Source organism: Schistosoma mansoni, chromosome 2 (assembly GCF_000237925.1).
Source record: "Schistosoma mansoni strain Puerto Rico chromosome 2, complete genome".
Taxonomy (NCBI): domain Eukaryota; kingdom Metazoa; phylum Platyhelminthes; class Trematoda; order Strigeidida; family Schistosomatidae; genus Schistosoma; species Schistosoma mansoni.
In genome coordinates, this window is record NC_031496.1 from 9,620,133 (window position 1) to 9,625,993 (window position 5,861).

A 5,861-nucleotide genomic window follows, 5' to 3' on the forward strand; every position below is an offset into this window, starting at 1 on the left:
CCAGATGTTCCTCAGTTGTAAATATGCTGCTCTTGCTTTGCCGATCCTCGCTCTCACATCTGCATCTGATCCACCGTGTTGATCAATGATGCTGCCCAGATATGTAAAGGTTTCCACATTCTCCAAAGCTTCTCCGTCAAGTGTAATTTGATTGGTGCATATTGTATTGTATCGAAGAGTCTTGCTTTTCCCTTTGTTTATATTGAGACCTACTGCTGCTGAGGTTGCTGCTACACTGGTCGTTTTCTCCTGAATTTGTTGTTGCGTTTGTGATAGAAGAGCCAGATCATCCGCGAAGTCTAAATCGTGAAGCTGCATCCTGCCTGTCCATTGTATCCCGTGCTTTCCTCCAGATGTTGACGTCTTCGTGATCCAGTCGATCACCAGGAGAAAGAGAAAAGGTGAGGCTAAGCAACCTTGCCTGACGCCGGTCTTTACCTCGAATGAGTCGGTGAGTTGTCTTCCACGGACGATTTGGCAGTTTAATCCATCATAGGAATTCCGTATGATATTGACTATCTCCTCCGGCACGCCGTAGTGTCGAAGAAGCCTCCATAGCGTTGTCCTGTCCACGCTATCAAATGCCTTCTCGTAGTCAATGAAGTTGATGTAGAGTGATGGATTCCATTCGATTGATTGTTCTTAATGATCCGTAGGGTTGCGATTTGGTCTGTACACGATCTATCCTTACGAAATCCAGCTTGTTGATCTCGAAGTTGGGCGTCCACGGAATCTTTCATCCTGTTTAATAATACTCTGTTGAAGACTTTTCCTGGTATTGAGAGAAGAGTGATTCCCGTGTAGTTATCGCACTTGCTGAGATCGCCTTTCTTTGGTATCTTGATCAGAAGTCCTTTTTTCCAGTCTATTGGTAGTAGCCCCCGGAGTAGCTACAGGCGGAGTTGAGTGTCACCGATTACATGTATTAAATATGCACTAGGGTGGGTGACATGGCATTTTAATGCACTATATTGAATTTTGGAAGGTTGCAAGTAATTAGCAACATATATGAACCTGGTTTTTAATTAGTTCAGAAACGAGCACGTAAGGAATTCTACCCGTTATCCGATTCATTGCCACAATTGAAAATGTTAGTCCAGTTCCTTGGTTAACAGGAATGTCTTTTGGGTAGAATTTTTCTCTGTTATTTCTCAATGCATATATATATGTATATATTAGATAGATAATCCTTTTAACTATAAATGGATTTTTTGAGAAGAGTTTATAATTATCAGTCACTAATATTTGAATTTTGATCTAATTTTGGTATCCTTACTACAAACCTCTAAAACTTGGATTACAGTTCTTATTAGGTATGCTTACTACTAAGCTTCTTTAATAACAAGGAAACATTTTACAAGTCAGTTTGTAAATTGTAAAGTTACCATTCATAATTCTCTCCGGGACATAACAGAGGGGGGAAGCAGACGGAATCGGAAGTAAAATCAATAAAAAACTAAACATTCGTATATATATGTATATGTATATAGACTTCAAATGAATAATAACGTCACCTCTACACTTTTAATTAACTAGACAAAGCAGATAAACATTAATGTATGATTTAAGTCACGGACCGATGAAAAACAATTATTGAAAACCTTCAAACGCTGAAAGGCTATTTCGTCCTAGTATGAGACTCCTCAGCTGTGCACACACGATCCCGGACGCGGAAATAGAACCCAGGACCTAGGTCACGCCCGAAAACGCTTAACCTCTGGACCACTGAGTCAGGACTCAATAGTGTACTAGTTCAACTTCAGTCAGTATACAATTTCAATCAAAATCAGCAATCCGAAGCCCTATTCTGACAATATATGAACTAGACAATAACAAAATGTCCATCGTTGTTTACATTGGTTGAAAGACTGTTATAAAGTGAAAAACGTGTGGTCAGTTAAACAAAATTAGAAGTTTGATAATCTTAATAAAAAAATCTTGTTGTTGTGAAAAAAGACTATTAATATCATAACCTCATCGGATCATGTAGATACTGACAGAAATATTAACGTTGACTAGGAAACCAACATGTTTATATAAAAAAACCAGGCTGTCGATAAACTCCTATGTTTTGAGATTCTCCGATTGTTATTATCTAGGAGAATAACTGGTGTTCCAATCAAGTAAACATCAGTCCGTAAAGAAAAAAATCTTTTATGGATGCAATACGTCACTTGAGCTTCCATTGTACTTTATTGGGAAAAAATTCATAAATCAGCTTGATGAATCAAGATTATATGTAGGTAATCTTCGCCACAGATTGATCTTATTCAAAGTACTATTAAAAATCAGGGAGCACCAGAGAGTTGTTTTGTCTCAGTATAAAAGAAGACAACATGTTCATTTATCAGTTATATATACACTGAGTGACTGATTAACTAACATTTTGTACAATAATTATCACAGAAGTAAAAGTGGAATACACCGGAACAATTACTGTACAAGTCGATTTATGGTTTATATTCTATATATTAAATAGTAATGCCTAAATGATTACTCCATCATAATGTTATAACATTTCACTCAGACTGGCTTTTACAAAGAAATATTTACAGTTTTTTGACTATTTAATATATTTATATCCACTATCGTTTTAAACGAATCAGTATATTGTAAGCAAAGATGGATAGTGACTAGCAGTGGAATCCAGGACGCGCGTTTCGTCCTATTTGGCCGAGTGAATAACGCGATCGCGTTTGAAGCGAAAGGTACTGGGTTCGAGTCCCAGAGTGAACATCAACTCTGAGATGCAGGTACATCCAGCGAACGAGTCCCAAATAGTATGAAACGCGCATCCTGGATTTCATTGCTAGCCACTATCCATCTTTGCTTACCATGCTTGTGAATTAAGGCTATATCGAGGCAATACGCACAGTATGCACTATGTCAATTAGAGACTGACCAGTTGCAGTCCTAACACATCAATGGTAAGATTCAAACAAACAATACTAAATGAATTTGAATAATTATTTTATTCATAAACCATAAAAATAAGTTATATACAAGTTAAATGAATGTTAGTCATAGTTATGAAAATTGAACAAAGTAATAGAAAACCTACAAATAGTTATTATGTTTATCTACTTAAACGTTTAATAACTACAAGTTTATAATTTAAAACCAGACATTGTCTGTTCAATTTTCAACCGTAAATTCAATTTTTCCAAATACTACTACTATTTTTGATTGATTGTTTTTCATTTTCTACACTAAATGTGAAAAAGAAATAGTATTGTAGATTATCAGTAACAAAGAATACAACTGATACATATTCTGTCTAATTGATAGTCATTCTGTGTTGTTGACATCGTTGTTCTCATAGATTTTTCAAAACTTTATTTTTACTCTTTTCCTTTGTTTATTTTTTCTTTTTTTGCTTTCTGTTTCATCGTGCGGTTTTTCTATCCAGAAAATAAAAGTTTTCCATATTTTTCATCACTAGTGATTTTTCGATGAACAGACTTAATAAAAACGATATATTTGTCTATGTACGTGTACATTTTAGAAAATATTTGGTTATCTGGTTAACTATTGTCTAGATATTTCTATCTCTTTGACTGTCAAACAGTCAGACCGGGTTTAGTTATATGAAGCATTTTGTGTTCAAACATTTCCCTGTAAACAATTTATTTATATATATAACGTTACTCACTGCCAAGATGAGATGTTTGTCTAACTATAAGGGAATATAATACACAATAACTTACTCTGCATTACATTATGGCTGCAAAATTTGTTGTGAAGGGGCATACATGTATAAATTGCTGTGATTTTATCGTAGATGCTTACGTAGCATACCGAGTAATTACTGTTGATATCAGACCTACAGTACTTGTTAGAAGTAGTAGTTTAGTTAACCTTTTACTTCGACATACAACGCTACTCAGCAAATCAGTAGAAATGGTATCATCCACGAAGTCATTTATTATTGAGCTGAACTTTGTAATTAGTTTCAAACTTCAGGATCAAAGTTCGCAAGCCTATAATGACCTATAATTGCAAGTTTTTGTGTGATGTGAGTTAATATCGCTTGTAATAGCACAGATTCATTCTTTCATCCTCTAAATCTTGAGTTCTTATATCGTTTTCTACTTTCCATTATTCTACTTTATATTTTCTGTCGACCCATATTGCTCATGCCAAATTTCCCACTATAATCCGTATTGTAATCCCATTTTCATCTTTTATCTTGGTAATTTCCTTTCTCGCTCTCCTGATCTGGGGTATGACAGCGTGAACTAATACACTTTTTTGTCAGCCCTTGCCTCACCGATGTATTCCATAACTTTTCTTAAAATTTTGAATACTGTTTAATCCGAAGAATTTAGTGGCATCTTCATTCACCTTCATGCGTATCGATTTTTCACATTTCGTGGTGTATCACCATTTATCAAATTTATATACTATTGCTATCGTTATCATATCAGTATACGCTGTTATCTAGTACAGTTTGAAATTACGCGCAAACATCTAGATATCAATCCTAATTCTCATTGTATCCATTCCAAAGATTAAAAAAAACATTTGGAGTTTCCTACAGCTGATTATTTTTTCAAAGTGATTTTCACCAGTTTCCCATCTTGCCTTCAACATATCTTTATTCTGAATTAAACACAAAGTGAGATTTTTTCAAATTAATTTTAGTTGATTAAACTGACCAGTTGAATATTTATTATCCATGTTTTGTATATTAAAAAATAATTCTAAATGACTGAACCTTACTTTATCATCAGCGTCATACTATTATTATTATCCTTCTAGTCATTCTTGAAACGGTTAAATTGTCATTTATCATCCCTTGTCTCTGATTATTCATAAATAACTTCATCTCATACTTATTTTGTCTCGCTTTTTTCTTTACAGTAAACTAATATTCAATCTGTAGAAAAAATCGGTTTTTATGTTCATTTTCCTTAATTCGAACTAAGGATTTCACAACTCATTAGGTTAAAACAACACTACAATCAATTGAAGTATGCTTTAAGTAACTTTTGAATGTTGATCTATTGCTCCAAAGTTTCATGCCTAAGAAATTTTAAGGTTTGTCCTACATTAACTGCAATTTTTAAGTAGTAACTTTTACAACGATGGAAGTTTGAAACCCATTCTGCCTACTTCAATTTGGAGAGTCATGTGGTATCACGTGGTCCGACACAACCTATGTGCATCAAAGTCGAGTTCATAAGCACGTGCCCAACAAATGATCTACTCAAGATGGTAAAGTAACTTTGTAACTCAGAAAGAGTATTTCAGTGATATTAGATCATCTAAACTGGATGATTTTGATAGTAAACAATTTATTGCCAGATGTTATGATATATCTTTGTTTATATCGATTCATGCGGACACGAGTTCACCTCTATTCACTCGCGGAAAATTTGAATTGACTTACTTCTCAGAGTTTATGGTGATAATCTTGTAAGCAAAGATAATGAATGTTCTATAACCAAACTTTCTATTCTCGATAATGCAATGTCACCAAAACAAATGTTAAAGTTTCTACTCTCTAAAATGTTAAGTGTTTTTAACAGAGACCATGCCTATAACTAATCATGATCACTGATCATTAGTTATGAGATTTCTTTTATCTTTAACCTCGATTTATACACTTTTTACTTTCGATCAGTTTCAGACATTTCTGTTTTAACCAGTAAAAAATCATTGACCTATTTATGTTTTAACTACTAACACAAATCTTGTTTAATGCATTTTATCCTAAATTTCTTAGTATCAGCATTCAATACATAATAACTGCTAATTAAATTCATCAAAGTAACATTAAAAGGTCAATTTTCTATCTATGTTATTTGTTTTTTTTTATCCAAGGTCATGATTTCTTTAATTTTACAGGTTTAGTGTGG

The 5,861-nt window shown here is 33.8% G+C and overlaps 1 non-coding gene across 1 annotated transcript; it reads left to right on the forward strand.

Annotated features, from left to right (window-relative positions):
• Positions 1 to 2,663: 2,663 nt before the first annotated feature.
• Positions 2,664 to 2,736, forward strand: Smp_tRNA_00574_Pseudo_TTG.1.1. The gene has a single exon. It is a non-coding gene (tRNA).
• The last annotated feature ends 3,125 nt before the right edge of the window (positions 2,737 to 5,861 follow it).